Consider the following 21791-nt stretch of genomic DNA (forward strand, 5'->3'; position numbering starts at 1 on the left):
TTCTGTTTTGTCCCCCTCCCTGTTTTTATATTATTTTTGTTTCCCTTCCCTTATGTTCATCTGTTTTGTCTCTTAAAGTCCTCATATGAGTGAAGTCATATGATTTTTGTCTTTCTCTGACTAATTTCACTTAGCATAATACCCTCCAGTTCCATCCACGTAGTTGCAAATGTCATTTGTCCATCTTTAAATTGGGTTGTTTTCTTCGTAACTGAATTGTGAGAATTCTTTCCATAGCCCGAATACAAGCCCTTTTTCAGATACATGATTTGCAAATATTTTTTCCTAGCCTGTCTTTTCATTTTCCTAATGATGCATTTTGAAAAGCTAATGGTTTTAATTTTGATAAAGTCCAATATATTACTTTTTAAATAGGTTGTACTTTTGGTGTTATGTCTAAGAAATTTTTTTTAATTTTTTTAAAATTTTATTTTAGAGAGAGAACGTGAACAGGGGAGTGGGACAGAAGGAGGGAGGGAGGGAGGGAGAGAGAGAGAGAGAGAGAGAGAGGAATATTAAGCAGGCTCCATGCTCAGTGCAGAGGCTGACACAGGTCTCCCTCCCATGACCCTGGGATCATGAGCTGAAATCAAGAGTCAGGGCTTCTCAACCAACTAAGCTGCCCTGGTGCCCCATGTCTGAGAAATCTTTAGTTCAGATTCACCAAAATGTTCTCCTATGTTTTCTTCTAGCAGTTTTATAGTTTCAGATTTTATATTTGGTCTGTGATCTATTGTGAGTTGACTTTTGTATCTGGGGTAAGATATGGACCTAATATTTTTTCCTTTATATAGATATCCGGTTGTCCTAGCACTTTGTTTTTTTGAAAAGACTATTCTCTGCCTATTGAATTGGCTTGATACTATTGTTGCCTATCATTTGTCTGTAGATATGTGGGTATATTTCTGGATGTTGTATTGTGTTCCAGTGGTCTGCTCGTTTATCTTGATGCCAATACTATACTCTCTTGATTATTGTAGCTTTAGAGTAAGCATTGGAATTGGATAATATAAATGCTCCTGTTTTATTATTCTTTTTCAAAATAATTTTGACTATCTTAGGCCTTTTTAAATTTCCATACAGGGCGCCTGGGTGGCTGAGCCTTCAGCTCAGGTATGATCTCACAGTTCATGAGTTTGAGTCCCACATTGGGTGAGCTCAAGCCCCACTTTGGGTAAACACGAGCCCTGCTTCTCTCTCTTTCTCTCTTTCTCTTTCTCTTTCTCTTTCTCTTTCTCTTTCTCTTTCTCTTCTCTCTGCCCCTCCTGGGATTCTCTCTCTCTCTCTTTGCCCCTTGCTCACTTGCACCCCACCCCCCCCAAAATAAATAAATAAATAAATAAATAAATAAATAAATAAATAAATAAATTTCCATGCAAATTTTAGGATAAGCTTGTCAAGATTTTGGTAAGAATTATGTCAAATCTATAAGTCATTTTGGGAGAATTCCCATTTAAGTGCTATTGAGACTTAAAGTCCATGAACATGGAACCAAACTTTTATTTATTTATTTATTTAAAAAAGTTTTTTTTTTAATGTTTATTTATTTTTGAAGGAGAGAGAGAGAGAGCGTGAGGGGAGGCGGGGACAGAGAGAAAGGGAGACAGAGAATCTGAAACAGGCTTCAGGCTCTGAGCTGTCAGCACAAAGGCCAACTCGGGGCTTGAACTCACGAACCGCGAGATCATGACCTGAGCTGAAGTCGAACACTTAACCGACTGAGCCACCCAGCTGCCCCAGATGGAACCAAAATTTTAAACAAGCCTTTTTTTTTTTAAACCAAAGATTACTCTATATCATGTGAACTTAAAAAGAACATTTGGATTAATTTCTGTATATTTCTGAGAGTTTTAGGGATACTTAATTTATATAAGCACTTACTTGTCTTTAGGCCAACTTCAGTAGAACTGCTTTAAAGGATTTTATATATATATATATATATATATATATATATATATATATTTATATATTCATTCATTCATTCATGTATTCATTCATGCATGCATTCATACATGCTTTAGCTCATGACCCTGATATCAAGAGTCGCATACTCTATCAACTGAGATAGCCAGGTGCCCCTAGAAATTCTTGTAGATAAAAGTCCAAATCTTCAAAGGTATACCTATTTCAGTGTGACTCCAAACCAGCAAGCCTTTTTATGGCTTAACTGTGGACGCAAAAGGCATCCCCAAAGAGGATGCAAAAGATGTAGACCCCTTTAAGAGCCAGAGTTACTCGGGGCGCCTGGGTGGCGCAGTCGGTTAAGCGTCCGACTTCAGCCAGGTCACGATCTCGCGGTCCGTGAGTTCGAGCCCCGCGTCAGGCTCTGGGCTGATGGCTCAGAGCCTGGAGCCTGCTTCCGGTTCTGTGTCTCCCTCTCTCTCTGCCCCTCCCCCGTTCATGCTCTGTCTCTCTCTGTCCCAAAAATAAATAAACGTTGAAAAAAAAAAAAAAAAAAAAATTAAAAAAAAAAAAAAAAAAAAAAAAAAAAGAGCCAGAGTTACTGCCAAAGATAGCCTAAGCATTTTTTGTAAGAACCTCCTTATGACAAAGGACACGAAAGACAAAGATACAGGAAAACAATGACTTTTTCTGGAAGGCTAAGGATAACTAACTAATGGGTATCCGAAAGCAAATTCATGACAGTTACAATCCAAAGAGCTAATTCTTACAAATGTTTTCTCCTGCTAATCTGAATTTGGAAAAGAAGGTACAAGGAGAAGTTCACCATCTTCTCCTGAACCGACAAAACCCCCAAATCCAGGAGACTGACTTTGGTAAGAATTCTTACCTTTTGCTGGCCTTTGTCAGTTGCTGGAGTATTTTTAGCTATAGTCTACAGGGCTTGTGGGGTGTCCCAGCTGTTCCTTCACGGTCACTAAAACTAAAATAAACTAAAACAGAAAAAAGTCCTTTTTCTACTATCCTCCTTGGCTTTCTGGCTGGGACCCTGTAAATTGGACTGACAAAAGACAGATTAATAAGAGCAAAGTACACAGGGTTATTTATTTAATACAAGTTTTACATGGAATGAGAGCCTTCATAAAGAAATGAAAAACCAAAGAAATGGTTAAATGTGAATGTTTTTGTGTTAATTTTGATGAAGAGTGGAAAGTTGTGGCAAAATGTTCTAAGACAAAAGGGTCTGAGCTAAGGGTAATAAGCTGGGGAAATTTAGCAAGGTCTTAATATTCATTATGCCAAGGTGCCATACTTTGGGTCAGTGTGTTCTAAACTTCATCAATAATGATGGTAAATTACATAGCTTGATAATGATGATATCCAAAAGTAATTATTTCCAGTTTGAGTATACCCATTAATGTACATAGCTAATTCTAGATTCTTTTTCTTTTCCACCTTCTGAATTATCATAGTTATTTATCAGTTTTATGGTCTTTATGAAGGGTCTTTTGGGTATTCCAGAAATTGATTCATTTTTTTACCACTTCCATCAGAGTAATGTCTTTAAAATTCTTCTGTTGGTTAGTGGACCCACTTTTTGTTCATTAGGTATTTGGCTTGCTTTTGGTGGATTTTCACAATTTAATGCTAGCACATGATAGGTGCTTAATAAATGTTTGTGATAATAGAGCTGAACCCCATTGTGAACCATTGATTTGTAACATACTTCTCTCCCCTTACCAGCTCAAGTACCTCTGTCCCTTGAATGAATGTAACTCCTGATGCAGTCGCACACACGAAAGCTTAAGTATTTTCAGCTCTTGTATGTAATATTCTTAGTTAGATTCTCTGTCAGATGACACTAGTGATTAAGCCTTTGGAAAGAGCCCAAGAGTTTTCAGACTCTCTGGCTAGACAATAGCAACAACAGTGGGTAGTATACACTGACGTGATGGTACTTGGCAATTCTAAAGCAACACTGGTTTTATACAGGAGCATCAGGTTAAACCAGTTAAGACTCCTTAGGCTGAAAACCTACTTTGTAGATTTTATAGTTTTATTTACTTTTTTTTTTTCTCCAGAATGGTTTCCTTAAATATGTAGCAGAGATCATGGTAGATATGTATTTGTACTCAAAGATTGAGATGCTCAGCAAGAGGGCTGTTGGCGCTGTTGGCTTAAAGGGAGCGAGGACAATGAGTATTTTGGGGTTCACAGTTAGACTCTTGAAGCCTCTGTCCCTATCTTGGGGAAAAAAGGAAGGGCACCCTAGGGAGGTTGGGACCTTGCCAAGATGTAGAGCTGTATCAAAGAATACTCTCTTTAGAGCACTTATAAATTTGAATTAGTTCTTACAATAACACTGTGGTAAGCAATTATAGTTTACTAATGGAAAGGCCAAATAAAATGAAATTCAATTAATGTTTGTTAAATGTCATTAAGCACTCTACTTAGTGTTTGTCCAAAGCTCCAGAGCAGGCAACTGTAAATGCAAAATCCAAATGCTGCATTTTGCCAAGAGAGCATTTTGGTCTCTGTATCTGTAAATATATATACTTCCTGAATTATAAGATTATAGTACAGAAATTTTCTTTAGTAGAAATTAGAATGCAAGTGTTTCAAAATATACTTATTTAGGTCTTTATGTTTCATGAATTTTCAAGTAAAAAGTCAGAATTAGAAAAACAAGAAACAGGGGCGCCTGGGTGGCACAGTCGGTTGAGCGTCCGACTTCAGCCAGGTCACGATCTCGCGGTCCGTGAGTTCGAGCCCCGCGTCAGGCTCTGGGCTGATGGCTCAAAGCCTGGAGCCTGTTTCCGATTCTGTGTCTCCCTCTCTCTCTGCCCCTCCCCCATTCATGCTCTGTCTCTCTCTGTCCCACAAGTAAATAAACGTTGAAAAGAAAAAAAAAAAAGAAAAACAAGAAACAAACTTAACTTATAGTTGTATCTTTTTTAGTAAAGTGTTATGATTTAGTCAAATCAAACACAAGGTAAAAAACTGAACTTGAGTTCTTGTTCTATAATACTTCAAACAAATGCTTATTTGACTGAATCATAATATGAGCACTTGGTTAAAAAGTATTACAGAATACGAAGTCAAGTTTCATTTTTTACCTTATGTTTGAAATGTTAGTATAACATCTAAATGAAGGGTCTTACAGATAAAGCTGGTGTCCCAGTGGAAATTGAAGGAGGGAGTCAAGAAATAGCTTTGGAAATTATTATGAAGGTCCTAGTCATAATGGTAGCTATTCTTAGAACGATTGTAGGGGGTCAAATGAGATATACTTGGACACAAAGCACCATTAATAGGAAGAAGAAAATGTTGGTAAATTACGTTATTATCCTATAATTATTATTAATTATTAATATTACATATAATTATTATTATTATATTATTCTATAATAATATAATTTTACCTTCGTATAGCTCTTTATATTTTTTAATCCAGTTAAATCCATCATTTTATTTGGTACTGGAATAGAGTTTGAAATATACTAAGTGACTTCTTAACATGTTAATTTCAGGGATGCTATTACTTTTTTTTTTTTTTTTTTCCTTAAACTATGATTAAAAATACTAGGTACTTTAGGGGCACCTGGGTGGCTCAGTTGATGGTTAAGCATCTGACTCTTGATTTCGGCTCAGGTCATGATCTTCCAGTTCGAGGGATTAAGCCCTGTATTGAGCTCTGTGCTGACAGTGCAGAGCCTGCTTGGGATTCTCTCTCTCCCCCCTTTCTCTCTGCCCCTTCCCTTTTCTTTCTTTCTTTCTTTCTTTCTTTCTTTCTTTCTTTCTTTCTTTCCTTCCTTCCTTCCTTCCTTCCTTCCTTCCTTCCTTCCTTCCTTTCTTTCTTTCTTTCCCTCTCTCTCTCTCAAAATAAATAAATAAATAAACTTTACCCCCCCCATACACACAAACAAAAACCAATACTTTACATTTAATTATTTTGTACTTGATTGGTACATTGCTAATATTTTTCAAAGAAATATCAATTTTGTTGAAACTAGAGCCCAAGTGTTTTAATTTTCTTATCCTGGTCTCTTTGTTGTACCATACTACTGTAAAATGATCAATCTTCCTTAAGTCCTAGGTCACTTTTTATTTAACCTGGCCAAAACAATGTTCTCTAAGAGCCTTATTTCAAAGATCTAATTTTGTAAAGAGATTTGAAGGCAACGTTATAGCTACTCTTCTGTTTTCTCTGAGCTAGGTCATAGGCTAAGGAGGGGAAGAGAGAAAGAGTTCAGAAGTTTGAGTAAAATCGTAGAGGCACTTGGGTGGCTTAGTTGGCTAACTGACTTCAGCTCAGGTCATGATCTCACAGTTCATTAATTCGAGCTCCATATTGGGCTTTCTGCTGTCAGTGTGGACCCCACTTTGGATCTTCTGTCTCCCACTCTCTCTCTGCCTCTCTCTCTTTCAAAAATAAATAAAGATTAAAAAAAGAAGATTAAAAAACCCACAAAAACTTTTTAAAAAAGTGAGTAAAATGGTGAAAATTTAAAGTAGTTTTTTGTGGAGTATGAGCAGGGCTCAGAATTAATCAGACAGTGTAGAATGAAATTTTCTAGTAGTTACATTTTAATTAATTAGTTAATTGATTTTTAAGTAGGCTCCACGCCCAATGTGGGGCTCAAACTCATGACCCTGAGATCTAGAGTCACATGCTCTATCAACTGAGCCAGCCAGGCATGCCCCATAGTAGTCACACTTTTAAAAGTAAAAAGAAGTAAAATTAATTTTAACAACATATTGTATGTAACCCAACAAATCCAAAATGTTATAATTTCAATATGTAATCAATATAAAAACTGAGATATTTTGCCCTTTTTTAGATTTAGTCTTCAAAATTTATTATGTTATGTTTTGGCAGCACATTTGATTTTGGACTAGCCACATTTCAAGTATCCATCAGCTACATGGGGCTAGTGGCTATCTGTTGAAAAGTGCAGTTCAAAAGTAAGTAAAAAGTAATACATTTTGAGCTGCATAGATACTGTCATCTGTTATTTACATGAATATATTATTTTTTCTAACAGTCCTTGAGGATAAGGCAAATTATTTGCTAGACCTGGCTTGATGAACTCAAGGGAAGTTGATACATTAAAAAAAAAAAAGTGAGATCCAGTTAGAAGGAAGTTTATTCTACAGGAGGAGGTGGTGCCAATACTAAATTTAATACACCATCCTATGTAGATACATCCACCTTGTCATATGAAAGCTATGTACAACTGTATATATCCTTTAAAAGTATAGAAAAGGTAGTATACTACATACAGCATTCTGTATCTTGCTTTTTTCCCACTTAATATACCTTGGAGCTGCTTTGTTGTTTTTAAAGTCTATATTATATTCCATTATATGAATGTACCATAATTTATGTAGCCAATTTGCTATTTATAGTTGTTTTCAATATTTTGCCCTTAGAAACAGTGCCATAATGAATATCTTTGTATATATGTGTTGAATACATATGTGAATATCTGTAGAATAAATTCTTACAAGTGAAATTTCTGGTTTAAAAGGTAGGTATATATTTCTTATTTTATAAATATTGCCAAATGCAATAGAAGTTATACTAGTTCACACTCTAGTAGTGTGAATAAACTTTTTCTTAAATAGAACTGATTCTCCGAACTGAGTCTTAGTAGAAAACAAAATTTATAGATTTAAAACATTTTAGGGGCGCTTGGGTGGCTTCAGTTGGTTAATCACAGGTCTTTGGCTCAGGTCATGATCTTGTAGTTTGTGAGTTCGAGACTTGCATCAGGCTGTCTGCTCTCAGCACAGAGCCTTCTTTGGATCCTCTCTCTCCCTCTCTCTCATCTCCTCTCCAGCTTGTTCTTTCTATCTCTCAAAATAAATAAATAAACTTTAAAAAAGTGTTTTTATTGTGCTATTCTAATAGAAGAGGCATGGGTAACCCCCCTTTATCTTGAGATGATCCTTTTTTTTTTTTTCCTTTTAATGTTTATTTTTGAGAGAGAGAGAGACAGTGCGAGCAGGGGAGGGGCAGAGAGCAAGGGAGACACAGAATCCCAAGCAGGCTCCAGGCTCTGAGCTGTCAGCACAGAGCCCGATGCGGGGCTCAAACCGACAAGCTGTGAGATCGTGACCTGAGCCGAAGTCGGAGGCTTAAATGACTGAGCCACCCAGGCTCCCCTTGAGGTGATCCTCTTGAACCACCTCAGAGGAACCCCTCAGGTTCCAGAGTATAGATTGAAAACACTGATTGTAATCCAGCTCCTCTTACTTTATGTATGAAGAAAAGGGTTCCAAAGAGATGGAGCTATTCCTCCAAGACCTCCTAAAAGGAGAAAAATAGGAAAAATAGGAATGGCTCTGAAATGTCTATGAAAGGAATTTCTTAGTGTTCTCTGTAACAGACTGACCTCAATTAATGACTTTTAAAGAATCAGACCTCTTAAAAATAGCGCTTGGTGTTTGATTTTGTTTTCATAAGCTTCATGGTTAGTGGAGACCTTGGCAGCTCCTGGCGTTGGAGTAGAATAGGGAACTTGATTGATGATGGGGGGGGGGGCAAGGGAGAGAGTCCTTGCCTTCACATTTCTTTTTTTTTTTTAAATTATTTTTTTTTAGAGAGTGTGAGCATGAGAGAGGGGCAGAGGGAGAAGAGGGAGAGAGGAGAGTATGAGCAGGGGAGAGGGGCAGAGGGGGAGAGAGACAGACAGACAGACAGACAGACACAGACTGAATCTTAAGCACACTCCACAGAGCCCAAAACGGGGCTTGACCCTACAACCTTGGGATCATAACCTGAGCTGAAATAGTCAAGACATTCGACCAGCTGAGCCACCCAGGTGCCCCTTTGCCTTCATATTTCTGATGTGGCAACAACTGATCTGAAAAGCAAAGGGGCAAAGACTCAGCTGAGGAGGATGAGGTGGTATAGGAGAAAAAAATCTAGAGTGCCTAGTCCAGTGCCTGGTCCATTGTAGCTGCCAGTTATGCTAGTTCTGTGTTAGTGGAAGTATAGATTGGTCTAGCCATTTTGGAAGGAAGTAATCAGATTATACATTATGTGTACTCCATGATCCAGAAGCTCTTTCCCTAGGTGTATATCTGAAAGAAATTCTCACAGTACATTACTGGTTGTTCATTACGGTGTTATATGTTTATGGAAAATGTACTTGTTGTCCTTCTCTTTCCCCAATGATGGGTAAATTAGGATAGATTTCTACCACTAAGAATTATCTAGCAATTTGAAGCAGTGGACTACATGTGCACAGGCAATGTGATGTCTCTTAAAAACATGATGCTGAATAAAACAAAGAAACAGACTGGGATATGTAACATAATAGCATTTATATAAATTAAAAAATGCATTAAGTAAAACACTGCACAGTTTGTAAGAAAACATGTGAACATGTAAATATATTACAGTGACTGCCTAAATTAAGGGCTAATGGGAGTGGGATAAAGGAGAATAAATAAAATAAAAATATGTAAGTGTAAAACTTCATTTCTCTAGTGAAGTGATGTTCGAAGCATCTACTAGTTGACTAGGAGGATATCTACAGACCACTACCCTGTGTCTCCCATTGTTATTACCTTTGGGAATAATTCATTCTTTCTTTCTTTCTCTCTTTCTTTCTCTCTCTGTTTCTTTTTCTTCTCTTTTCTTTTCTTTTTAAATGTTTATTTTTGAGAGGGAGAGAGAGAGAGAGAGACAGAGTGCAGGCTGGGGAGAGGCAGAGTGAGAGGGAGACACAGAATCCGAGGCAGGCTACAGGCTCTGAGCTGTCAGCACAGAGCCTGATGCGGGGCTTGAACTCGAGCTGTGAGATCGTGCGTGACCAGAGCCAAAGTTAGACGCTTAACCAACTGAGCCACCCAGGGGCCCCAGGATAATATTTTCTGATAATAAATTATCGTTGGAACATTTTTGTTGTTAATCTAGCTATACTTAAAGTGAATGTTTGGGGTTCGCGTTTCTGAAATCTTCCTCTTTTTTTAGCCTTTATTTCCTCTTCACTTTTTCTGTTACTATATGTTCTGTTTGGTTGTTACTTAAATAGAGAATATACTAGCCTCATTGTTTATATCTCATTTAGATACTACGTATATTACCAGCACTGTATGTTGTCATTCTTAGAAGATGATACTGATACTTAGTGATGAGTCATATGAGATATTTTTCAGTGTCCTCTTAGATAATGGCTTTTTTTTTTTTTTAATTAAAGGAAGGGAAAAAATACTTGGAATAAAGAACTGACTAGTTTGATCCATTACCCTATATAAAACTTATGTTATTTATCTTGCTTTTCCTAAGAATCTCTGCTTAGGACAGATAAAAGTACTGACTCCTAGAGAGTTCCCCGAGGTAGCAGTAAGATCTTGGGTAGAATATCATATAAGAAACAACACCCCCTACCTTTTTTGCAATTTTTGTTGCTAGAACTACTCTTCTTTTTGTAGGTCACGAACTTTTGAGTAGCCTGAGTTTGGGGTTAGCCTTAATTGAGGTTTTGGTTGTTAATGTGTACCACCCAGTCCGGTGCTCCAGATTAGCAACTAGAGAAAGGAGCTGTGATGGAATTAAAGTAACCTTGGCAACCATTATAATGTAAATGAGCCTTCTTGGGAAGGAAGTTGAGAGCGTGGGCACTTGTTAGGGCATTCCTTTTAGCTTTTCAAGTAGAGCTGACTAGCATTTTGCTATTTTAAAATCCTGGTGTAGCTGCTCCTCAGACACCGTCAGATCAAGTTCTGTGCCATTCTAGCCTTTTTGAGTTTTCTGAGAAGCTAATACCATGTTTTAATAAGTATATAAAGCAAAATGAATCTCAAAAATGATGTGCTTATGCTCGTCATACACGTGAAGACCTCTTTTTCCTTTGCTAACATTGCCTTTTTCTCATTGCCTTCTGCCACTAGCATTGCAGCAGCTCTGCCCCAAATCTCTGATGCACAAAGGAAGCCACTTAAGTTTCCGGAGAAACAGTGTGGTATATACCTAACAGACCCTGTGGCCAAGATTTAGCTTATGATAGAACTGGTAATGCCAAGGCTACAACTTAAGCAGTATAAAAGAGACAAATCCTCGGTTTCAAATCTTAATTTTTTTGTTTTAGCCTTTAGGCTTTAAGAAAAAAAATTCTTATATGTTTGGAGTGTTAATGCAGGCTTACTCTTTGTGGATTTAGAGATTGGATGATGAGGGGAGTAACAAAAGTGAAACCAAAATTATGACCAAACTGGGGTTGAGTTGCTAAATTAAGTACTATACTTGTTTACTGCCTCCCTGATGAGTCCAGTGGTTTTAACAAAACTTGTGAGTGAAAAGCTTGGGTTTCTTATTGAAGGTTAACCATTGTTATGCTGTTGGTGCTGAGCAAATAGCTTCCATCAGCCTCGATTTTCACTTTGTAAAGAGTGAAAACAAGGACTCTTTCCATTATGGGGAAATATTTACAAACGGAATAAAATAGAACTAGTGGTATGATCAAGGATATCATCTGATGTAAGGTAAATTCTAAAATTTAGGGTAATATGTCTCGCATATCCTCCGTAGCTTCTTTCAGTTAAGGCTTTTAAAACATATGATTAGTTCGGGGCTCCTGGGTGGCTCAGTCAGTGGAGTGTCCAACTTCGGCTCAGGTCATGATCTCATGGTTCGTGGGTTTGAGCCCTGTGTTGGGCTTTGTGGTGACAGCTCAAAGCCTGGAGCCTGCTCAGGATTCTGTGTCTCCCTCTCTCTCTGCTCCTCCCCTGCTCACACTGTCTCTCTCTCTCTCTCTAAAAAATAAACATTAAAAAATTTTTTTAAAGAAAGAAAAAAATGTTGTTATTTTGATTTTTAAGTCTTCTTCCTCCAACCTTACCGTTTTGTTGAGTTGTCATTCAGATCACCTCAGATAACCTTTTATAACAACTGTCCTTGTTGGCTTAGCCATCCATCAACAGGTAAGTTGATCTTGAAGTTCAAATATCTGAGCATTTATTATATGAAAAGCTTGAAACTGTGTGCATGGAGAATAAGTTTAAAATATGTAAAAGCATAATTCCTACCCTTTAATAGTCATTCAAATACTTGGAAACAGCTCTAAATGTTCCTTTTCCTGCATCAGAGCTTCTCTGTGGAAATCATTCCTGATTCTCTTGGTCATTCTTCATATGATTTAGTTTGCCAGCCTTGTTACCACCTTCCTGGTTATCCTTTTCTAGATTTATTATATATGGTTAGTGTCACCTGTAAGAGGTCATATACCGAATCATGATTCTAGGATGTTGCTTGACCTGTTGCAGTTTTCTTCTTTGTACAGGTCACTGTACTGTTATTTTATTGAGTTTGTGTAGGCTTTTTAAGCTGAAACCTCATAATGAAGGCTCATCTTGAACTTAACACTCAATTGTTAAAAAGTAACAACAGGTCCAAAATGGAGTCACTTGTACTAGGCCCACCTCACCAAACCAAGATTTAATTAATATTTAACCTAATTGCAGTTTTGACCTTCCCTAGGAATGTAATCTTAACTGGTCAGTCTGGAATTTTCTAGCCAGCACCAGTAGGGTTATCCTGCTTCATAGACCCTGATTTTCTCCAAAGGAAGGTGACCTTGCCAGAAACAATTTTTTCACTAATGACTTCCTTTTCCCATTCCCTCTCTGCCTCTGAAAACCTTTCCTTTTCTGTAGCTCTTTGGAGCTTCTTTCTATTTGCTAGATGGGATACAGCTTAATTCATGAATTGTTAAATAAAGCCAATTTGATCTTTATTGATCTTGAATTTTTGTTATTTAACACAACTAAATTCTCAAGTAATGATCAACTAATGTTAAAATTAATTTCTTACCAGCATTATACTTTTTTTTAAATAACTATATTTACATTTATCCTTCATAAATTTCGTTTTGTATTTTCAGTCCATTGTTTTTATCTCTTCAGATATTTTTTATTTTGTTGATTGTGTCTTTCATGGCATTATCTAATCTTCCTAGCTTTATATTACTAGCAAAATATATAAACTACCTCTTAAATCTTCAGCGTGTTGATAAACATCTACCACAGCAAGGCCAAATAAAGAGCCTTGCTAACATTAGAGCCCTCCATCCAGATTGATATTAAGCCATTGATTAATAATGTGAGGATGGTTGTTTAACCAATTTTAAAACCATTACCTGACTAGCATGAGAAATCTTATCTTGATTGCAACAAGATGTATTTGACCTACTCTATGTTATTTATCTTATCTTTCAGTCTAGTAATTTTGCCAAAAATAAAATTATGTCAGCCTGATTTTTTTTCTTATTGAGCCAATTCTGGTTTCTGGTGCTATCTATACCCCTTCCCTACCCTGCAAAAATCTGGCATAGAATTTTGCTGGGACTCTTTGGTAAACTCTTAATCTGTAGTTCTGAGAATTTAGTCTCTCTCTTTTTTCCTTTGAAATTGAGGAAATTGAAATAGAATTTTGTTTTTAGTCTTCTAGCTTCTTTTCTATTTTCCATGAGCTATCATGGAGATCTCAATGTTTTAGGCTATAATTTATCTGGTTCTAGAGATTTGAATGTACTAAAAAGTTACTGGATGCTCTTTTATTATTTTTTCTTCTGTCTCAGACTTCAGTTTCCTCTTAAACATGTGTGTTCTGCTCTTTCCAATCTGGAAGATTATTCTTGAAAAAGAAATATAGAAGCAAAATAAGAGTGGAATAGGTTTGATTTTCTGTAGCATCTTTTAACATAATGTATGTTAAAAGGTCTGTATCATCTTTTTGTATCCAACTTTGCTGAAAAAAGACTCTATATTAGCACTGTATAAGCTTATATTGATCCTCTGTTATGTGCCAAGTACTGCATTAGATTCTTGGACTCAAAGATGAGTAAGACATGGTCTTGTCTCTTAAGGAATTCACAATATAGTTGAAGAGATACATATTTATAAAAATAGCAAGATAATTGCTAATAGAGGATGTTTAAAATCCTGTGATGGAGCAATCAGTTGTATTTAAGGTGGTAGGTTTATATGAACCTCCACAGAGGAAGCTCTGTTTAAGTGTATTCTTTTTTTTTTTTTTTTAGAGATAGAGAGCTCAAGTGTGAGCAGAGGAGAGGGGCAGAGAAAGAGAGAGAGAGAGAGAGAGAGAGAGAGAGAGAGAGAGAGAATCTTAAGCAGGCTCCATGCCCAGTGTGGAGCCCAACTCAGGGCCTAATACCATGCATGACACTGGGATCATGACCTGAACTGAAATCAAGAGTCGCATGCTCGACCGACTGAGCCACCCAGGTGCCCCAGTTTAAGTGGATTCTTAAAGGAAGTATGGACATTTTGGGTGGATTGGGATGTTACTGGAGGAAAAACTTTTTTTTTTTTTTTTTTAATGAAGAACAGCATGTATAAGTAGATGGAGGGTAAGGGCCAACATGATGGAGAAATCTTAAAATAATCCTATAGTATGGTTGCAGTATGGAATATAAAGGGGAGTCCCAGGAAATGAGGCTGGAGAGACAAGCAGGATCATATCAGAAAGAGCCTTTATACTGTGATAGAATTTGGACATCAGTAGGCATATGGGTGTCACTGAAGGGTTTTAAGCAAGGGATGTGATCACAACTAGCGTCGTCAGAGTCCTTTTTTATGCTATATAAGTCAGTTTAGGCTAGGTTATATTGTGCCAACAAACAATCCCCCAATTTTATTTTATTTATTTATTAAAAAAAATTTTTTTAATGTTTATTTTTGAGAGACATAGAGCGCAAATGAGGGAAAGACAGAGAGAGGGGGACACACAGAATCCCAAGTAGGCTCCAGGCTCTGAGCTGTCAGCACAGAGCCTGACGCGGGGCTCCAACCCACAAGCCACAAGATCATGACCTCAGCCAAAGTCAGACGCTTAACTGACTGAGTCACAGGCGCACCAACAATCCCCCAATTTTAGTGGCTTATAATAATAAAGGTTTATTTTTTGCTAATGCTGCATTTTTATCTTGCAGCCCATTTCTAGGACCCAGGCAAGAGATGCACCTCTTGTCTAAGATATTAACCTTGTGATACAGGGAAATGAGACATTACTCTGAAAGCTGCTATTCAGATGTAAGATGTGTAATTTCCTCATATTTCTTGGTCTACAACAGGTCATATGGCCAAGCCTGACATCAGCTGTGCGGGAACCTGACATCAACTGGGCAGAACGTCTAATCCTCCAGGAGGGAGGGGAAATGAATATTTTGAATAATAATATCTACTTACATGCATCAAATTCTGTTTCTTTACTTTCTGAGATTAGTCGGAGCTGCTGGTAGCCATGTTCCTAGTGACTTAAAGTAACCTGAGGGAATGATGATAGTAGTGTGCAAAGAAATAGGAGACTAGAAAATGTCCTCACAGCTTTAGTCTCTGCATTTGCTGGGACTGCTGTGGTTCCTGAAAGTTTTCTAAGTATTTGTGAACTAATAGGAGAGTGCCATGATCAGACTTGTATTTTAGATTAATTCAGATGCAGTATGGAGAATGGGGAGAATGCATTAGAGTAGAAGCAGGAAGAACAGTTAGTACCTTACGCAGAAAGAATGGTTAATAATCTGTTTCAGATATGGAAGTATAAACTAGGGCCCTAATAGTGGGATTGGAAAGATGAAGATGAATTTTTTTAGAGTCACCCCAGAGGCAGAACCAGGTTCTGGTTATTGTAGGAAGAAGTGAAAGAGAAGAGCGTTATGGTCATTTAGGGCATTTGGATGGATAGGATATTTGGGTGGATGGTGGTGTCATTCACCAACATAGGAGGTAAAATAGTAGTGGGAGAAGCTACCTTAATTTTAAACATGTTGCGTTTGAGATATCTGTGGAACATCTAAGTGGGAGTGGCTAGTAGACAAACTGGACATGCTCTTATGGGGCTCAGAGGATGGAAAGAGTTATTACAATGGTGATTGTATTACAATGGTGATTCCTGGGATGTAAGGGTAAGAAATCATGGATAAGAAGGAAGGGAATAGGGGCGCCTGGGTGGCTCAACCAGTCAAGTGTCCAACTTCGGCTCAGGTCATGATCTCATGGTTCGTGAGTTTGAGCCACATGTCGGGCTCTGTGCTGACAGCTCAGAGCCTGGAGCCTGCTTCAGATTCTGTGTTTCTCTCTCTTTCTCTGCCCCTCCCCTGCTCACACTCCATCTCTGTCTTTCAAAAATGAATAAACACTTTTTAAAAATTTAAAAAAAAGAAGGAATGGGAATAAAGGAAATGGCCAAGAGGTTGAAAGGAAAAGGATCACTGACCTGAAGTCAGTGTAAGAGAATAGTAGGAGTAATTGAACAAACAAGCTAAAAGGAGAGGCCAGAGAGCAAATTACCCAAATAAGGTCTTCTGGACATGGAACAATTTCTGGTGATGATAAGATCTGGAGTGTAATTTTGGTAGTGATTAGCTGAGGTAGAATGAAGGAGAACATCATTAGAGATAAGCTGAAGGAACTTAAAGGCCAGATCTTCATGGGCCACCTACATGCATTGTTGAAATCACCTGATGTTGCAGAACTTCTGGTTGTCTACTCAATATCCAGTTTTTGTTTTTGTTTTTGTTTTTAATATTTATTCATTTCTTGAGAGAGAGAGTGTGAGTGGGAGAGCGGCAGAGAGAGAGGAAGACACATAATCTGAAGTAGGCTCCAGGCTCTGAGATGTCAGCACAGAGCCCAATGCGGAGCTTGAACTTAGAAACTGCAAGAACATGACCTGAGTGGAAGTCAGACACTTAACTGACTTGAGCCACCCAGGCGCCCCATCAATATCCACTTTCTAACTGCTTCCTTCTAACAGATCTGTGTGCAATGTGCACTGGAAAAACTATACTTGGAATTAGATTCAGCTGCATTTGGCAGTAACCACCAAAAACAATGGTTTATATGCACATGAGTTTATTTTCTCATAAAATACACTGTCTTTCTTCATGTAAAATCATCATCGTTTCATATCTTTTATAGCATTTATGGTATTTATTACATTCTGAATAAGTTATTTGGGTGATTTATTAATTCTGCTTACCTGTAACCCTAAGAATGTATGTATTGTATTTACAAAGAAATACAGAGATAAGCATTACAAGGTTGGTAAGGTAACTCCGCAAAGATTAGGGACTCTGTCCCCAATGACTCCTGTCATTTTGCTTCATCATTCTGTTGCTTCAGTACTTTCATGGTCCAAGGTGACTTCTGGAGCTCAAGGCATTATTTCTGTATTATAACCATCAAGGAGGAAGGGCAAAGGCAAAAAAAAGGCCTTCCCAGAAGCCCCATCCAACAATTTCCACCTACCTTTCATCTATCTGCTAAGCCCAGGTTAATGATGGAATTTAGGATGACTAGAATCTGAGAGATGAATTTAATAGATGACAGCTAGGAGAGGAGGAAATGACATAATTGAATGGCATGACCTTAACAGAGTTGCTTTTTATAAGAGAGTGAAGAAATAGTGTACTGGCAGAGTGTTTGGCAAGTGCAGAGGTTCTGAGGGGGGTTATACTAGCGATTTTAAGGAATAGCAAAGAGGCCAGTGCAGCTGGAGTAGAGTAAGAGAGAGTTGTATAGATGAGGCCAGCTGGTAACAGGGAGACATATCATACATGGTCTCGATAGGTCATATTAAGGATTTTAGGCTTTGGCTTTTGGTCTGAATGAGATAGGAAACCATTAGAAAGTTTCAAGCAGAGTGTGGCATGATCTGACCTAAGTTTTAACTAGATCATTGTGGCTGCAAAGTTGAGAATAGACTGAAAGGGGTCAGTAAGGAGACCATTTAGGAGGTTACTCCAGTGACCAGATGAGAGATGATGATAGTTTGGATCTGAAAATAGCAGTGAAGATGAGAGGAGTGGGTTAGATTCTGCATATATTTAGAAAGTAGATTAAACCGGATATGCTAATGAATTCGACTTGTGTTTGAAAGAAAGAGAGGAATTAAGGATGACTTCAGAGCCTTTGGCCAGAACAACCATAAGGATGAGGACAATAGGGAACCATTGTTTAAAATGAAGATAATTGTTTTGGTACAGAGACTTACCGTAGGTGTAGTCAGTATCTCTCTGTTTCAATATATTCCCGTTGCTTGTCTGTATCCATTTCTTCCTTCTCAGTGTACATTTAACTGACTTTCAGTACATTCATTCACTATTTTGCTCAACAAATGTCTGTTGAACAATTATAAAGTGTTCTAGCCTTTATCAGTTCAGTTTTCTTTGGTTGCAAGTTGACTTAAGCAAAAAAGAAAGGGAGGGTGAGAGAAGGGGGATATTATAAGGATAATAGGAGTAACTCACAAAATCAAAGGAAATGCTGAAGAATCATACCTGGGAAGAGCCCTGAACCATAGTGTCATCTCACAGAAGTTTAGGTAGCATAATGGACATAATGCTTTTATTAGGGTAACCTTATCTGGATAAATTGCTCGTATCAAGTATCTAATTTAATAATGATACTGAGCTAGATGCTGAGGTAGGAGTGGTGGTGGAGGAGGCATCCAAAGCTTGAATAAAATAGAATATATACTCAAAAAGTTTATTTTTTTATTTTTTTATTAAAAAAATTTTTTTAACGTTTATTTATTTTTGAGACAGAGAGAGACAGAGCATGAACAGGGGAGGGGCAGAGAGGGAGGGAGACACAGAATCGGAAGCAGGCTCTAGGCTCTGAGCCATCAGCCCAGAGCCCAACGCAGGGCTCGAGCTCACAGACCGCGAGATGGTGACCTGAGTTCAAGTCGGACGCTCAACCGACTGAGCCACCCAGGGGCCCCTATACTCAGAAAGTTTTAATAGCATAGAGTAATAAGTCATATAGTAACTTATTCAAATTAGAATGTAATAAATACAATAAAAGATGAAACAAAGATGATTTTATATTAACAAAGATAATGTAGTTTTAATTTTAGATATAAATAGGTTTTAAAGGAAAGATAAGCAAGAGAAAACATTGAAGAAAAACTTTTTTGTTCATTAATACAACATGAGTATATTATTTATGTTATAAAGACATAATAAAATACGATGCATCCATATTATGTAATAATATACAGCCATCGGAAATTATGTTGCCCAGGCATACTTAATGAGAAGGGGAAGTGATCATTATATTTTAAGTGAAAACAAAATGGGTTATAAAATAACATGAACAGAAAATATCAATTTAATTAAAGAGTGTGTGTGTGTGTGTGTGTGTGTGTGTGTGCGTGTGTGTGCGTGCGCGCGTGCATGCATGTGCTCTCTAGTTTATAGAGTTTACATTATCCTTATTAGATTTGGAAATTTGTGTGGATTAGTGTGGATATGAGGTGGAGGTGAGGGTAGTATAGAAGGCAAAGAAAACAGTCAGGCTGTTGTAATTATCCAAGTAGGAGAAGATAAAGGCCTGTCCTAAGACAGGAAATAGAAGAAATCTAATAAGAGAGATATTAAGATGGGGGTAGAATTGATGGAATCTGGTGACAATTGTGTGTTGGGGTGGACGCACTGTGTGATAAGAGAGGAGGATGAGTTTCTAGTCTTGTATGATTGGATAAATGGTAGTACTACTTCTAGTTTATGTCGTAGTTCTTATAACACAAGAGTAAAAGCACTGAAAATGTCAAATTATCTGTTTTAAGAAAAAAATGGTGAGGGGAAATATCTAGAGAGACAGATGAAAGTGAGAAATAATTTCTTTTGAAGATTTTTTAGACTTGCTATTTTGATCTACGTTTACTATTGTACTCTTGGTTCTAATTTAAACTAGTAATTTCTAAGTCTGAGTTTTAGAATTTATGGGATGATTTTTAAATCCCTGTACTATCTTCAGGATCTTGTTTTTATCATATATACTAAACTCATTTTTATTGTAGACCCTAAAGAAGATCAGTTTGACAGAGTATTGTGATATAAGGAAGTAGAAAAATTTGAGTATTAAAAAGCTATAACTTTGAGGGAGGCGTTAGGGAGCTTTAGTAGGGTTTATGCTTTTGGAGACAGCATCAGTGCTGAGCTGAATCTTTTCCTTTGTTGAAACAAAAAAGATCTTGAAGCTTGTGTGGTGGGCTGAATTTCTCTTTTGGTAGAATGTTCTAGCTTTTGAAAATAAATAGATCTCTTGACTTTTTAAAATAGCTTTATTAAGATATATTTTCATACTGTGACGTTCATTCATTTAAGGTATACAGTTCAGTGTTTGGGCTCAGAGAGATGGGGAGACAGAGAATCCAAAGCAGGCTCAGAGCTGTCAGCACAGAGCCTGATGCGGGGCTCAAACTCACGAACTGTGAGATCATGACCTGAGCTGAAGTTGGATGCTTAACCGAATGAGCCACCCATGCACCCCTACAATTCAGTGTTTCTTTTATGTTTATAAAGTTGTGCGACCATCACTATAATCTAATCTTATTTTAGAACATATTCAGTATCCCAAAAAGAAACCTGTAGTAATCACTCCCCTATTCCTCCTCCTACTCCACTCTGCCCTCACCACCTCCAGGCAACCATGAATCTATTTTCTATCTCTGTAGATTTGCCTGTTCTGGATATTTCATATAAATGGGATCAAACAATACTCACAGACCTCTTGACTTTTAAAGTCTTTCCCTTCCTAAATTTATTATTTTTGAGCTTCATATTTTTAAAGGTCACCTGAAAGTTTATAGTATTTATAGCTCTATCTTGCCTGATAAATTTGTTTGATTCTACTTCATATTTGTGCCCCATCGTTTAATACAATACTTTGTACATAATATATATCAAGTGATTTGTAGTATTTATTTCATGTTTTTTTTTTATGGACATTAAAAGGTATGCTTTGTTGATACTGTTCCAGTGTCTGAAATTCATTTACTGTTTTTTATTTCCATTTTCTCCCCTAACTTCTTACTTTCTAGCTGAATAGTGTTTATACTTACACTACTGCTGCAAAGTTTTTTATTCCTGCAGATTTATGTAGTTACATAGTACCTTGTAGGAGAGAGGTCAGAAGTTTACTGAAAAGAATATGAAACCCATTAGGAAACTGTTAGTTTTATCTTTTATTTTATTGTTATTTTTTTTTTTATTTTGAAGTCATCTCTACACCCAATATAGGGCTCAGACTCACAACCCTGAGATCAAGAGTCACATGCTCTACCGACTGAGCAAGCCAAGCACCTTGAAACTGTTAGGTTTATCTTAATACTTCATTTCTCAGTTCCTTTAGATCTTACCTCATTTTTCTTCCTTTTTTTTCCCCCCTCTTTTTGAGTTTTGCTGCCTATGGCTTTTTGGATTGTTTTTCCTATCATATACTTTACATTTGACAAAAGCTGAAAAGTATACTTGGGATTCCTACGAATGCCACATAAAATATAACAAACACTATTTTATTTATTTATACTTTTAAATTTATTTATTTTGAGAGAGAGAGAGCATGCATGCAAGTGGGCGAGGGGCAGAGAGAGAGGGAAAGAGAGAGAATCCCAAGCACACTTCGTGCTGTCAGCGTAGAGCCCTATGCAGGGCTTGATCCCATCAACTGCAACATCATGCCTGAGCTGAGATCAAGAGCTGGACGCTTAACTGACTGAGCCACCCAGGCACGTTATTTTAAATTCCATAATTGAACTTGTTAAAAAAAAAAAAAGGAAAATCCTCAAGGGGAAGTAATGAAGAGGGAATTAAAAAACAAAGTGGTAAATACATAAGTTAAAACTATGGCCTTGAATAATTAAGAGGCTTCAGTTTCAACAACCATACAGGAACAGGAGACTTTCCTGTCTCCCTCCATGAAGCTACATTCCTCAGAAGGTCACACTACTGAAAAGATGGTGATCTAGAAAAACATCTGTCTAGCAATATGATGTCAAGAAGTTTGTCCACACTGTATGAGTCCTAGGTAAAAAAAATTTTTCTGAGAATTGGTTGCCATGGGCTTGTTCT

The 21791-nt window shown here is 37.3% G+C and overlaps 1 protein-coding gene across 2 annotated transcripts in view; it reads left to right on the forward strand.

The window, feature by feature from the left end:
* The window catches only part of AHCYL2 (adenosylhomocysteinase like 2), a 169710-nt gene that overhangs the window by 19112 nt on the left and 128807 nt on the right, over positions 1–21791 (forward strand). The window lies entirely within an intron of this gene.

The sequence above is a fragment of the Lynx rufus genome, unplaced genomic scaffold, assembly GCF_022079265.1.
Source record: "Lynx rufus isolate CCGP_SWC_20201006 ecotype Redwood Valley unplaced genomic scaffold, mLynRuf1.p SCAF_4, whole genome shotgun sequence".
Lineage (NCBI taxonomy): Eukaryota > Metazoa > Chordata > Mammalia > Carnivora > Felidae > Lynx > Lynx rufus.